This window comes from Penaeus vannamei, unplaced genomic scaffold, assembly GCF_042767895.1.
Source record: "Penaeus vannamei isolate JL-2024 unplaced genomic scaffold, ASM4276789v1 unanchor381, whole genome shotgun sequence".
NCBI lineage: Eukaryota > Metazoa > Arthropoda > Malacostraca > Decapoda > Penaeidae > Penaeus > Penaeus vannamei.
This window is the reverse complement of record NW_027213385.1, coordinates 10,677-12,500: the sequence shown is the minus strand read 5'-3', so window position 1 is coordinate 12,500 and position 1,824 is coordinate 10,677.

The window sequence follows — 1,824 nt, the reverse complement described above, 5'->3', positions numbered from 1 at the left end:
GATATGTTATTAGAAAGGTTTTAGGTTAATATTGAAAAGGAACACCTTCACTTAGCCCTAAAAGCCCAGAAAATATTGCTGCAGTTCTCGACCTCATATCTGTGTGAACTAGGATTCTCAACACTCACAGACATCAAAATTAAGAAGAGGTCTAGATTGCTAGGTGTCTGTCCAGTGTCCCTTCGAACATCGAAAGGATATGCAAATCCAGACAGGCGCGTGTCCCATTAATCATCTATATTTAATCTACAACTGGAATGGATGTATTTAATTCCCATGTGCTTATTAATTCATCCATATATATGATAATAAAAACAACAACAATAATAATAATGATAATAATATTACATATTATTACATATTATTATTATATCGTTATCATTATTCCTATTATTACTATTATTGTCATTACGGTATTACTTCACCGTTGTAATAATTACACATATTATGGCTAGCCCTAGGCCTAATGTGTACCTTTCTGTCAGTGGAATATGTAGCAAGCTTATGCATATATTACACTCAATGTATAGTTAATACGCCGTCAAAGCCCAGGCTATATCATTAATGCGCCACTAACCAATAAAGGTTGAGAACCTCTGGCCTAGAGTCATGAACCACACTGTGACATCAACGTCCTTGTTGTAAGCATTGTATCTATTGAACATATTTTCCTGGATTTTGGTCTTGGTCCAGGAAAACTCTAAACCCAAGACTTCGCCGCATTGCTGAATCCATCAAAAGCGGCCGCAAGCAATTTTAGCGGCAGATCAATTAGTAACATCAGCAAAGTCAATGCCAGTGACCGTGATGTTATCTTGTGTTACTCTGTCTATTATCCAGTCCATTGCAAGTGTTGAAAATACAATAACACAGCCTTGACTCACTCCTGAAGAAATTAGACAGACCCTACTACACTATACAGCACTTTCAATCCCAGTTTGCTGCTAGTCCAATAATCCTTGTCCGAATACCAGTCTCAGAATCTCCCATAGCAACACGTTGCACAGTCAAATGTCTTCTTACGGTCAATGTAGCCTGCAAGCAGCCCATGACCAAACTCGTGACAATATTCCAGAATGACTGGTAGTACTAGGTCGCTATTGTGCACATGCGAGGGGTGAATCTAATATGCTTACTAGGTGGTCACGGATCCATTTCAGAAGAATGTGAGCAAGTGGCTTGCCTGTTATGTTGAGCAGTGTGATGCCACAGTAAGTGCTACAGTCCCAATGATCCCCTTTCTCCTTCCAGAGATGGTCAAATCCCTCAGTAGAAATGGTATCAGACTGTCAGATAGCAGCCAGGGCCCGGATCCACTAATACACTTACGATGGTAAAATCACTGTTAACTGTAGTTACCATGGTAACCAGGCAGCGGTGGTATTCACTAATAACTTGCCATCGAGTTATCATGGTAAATTTTACCAGTGGTCAGAGCACTGGTAACTTCTTGGAAGACGATGTCATCACGTGTTATCTCGTCAAAAAATCAATATCTAATCCAAGTTTTAGGGTTTTTTTACACCTGATGTAACTAATATGATGGCAAACACATATTGCAATACGGACATAGTAAAGTAATGTAAATTTCACATGAAACTAGCAAGAATAAAATCCTTACAAATTCTCGTAAAATTATAGGCCTATATTATACTACAATGCATGGAATCGATAGGTAAGTGAACTATTGAATTCTTCTATGACATAATTATTACAATTGATATAGAAAGACTACCTTGCTGATATATAAACTGGCAATACCAACGCTAAACGAGTATAGCAATTTCTGTCTTTCGGCATTTTGACAATAAACTCCAAAGTGCA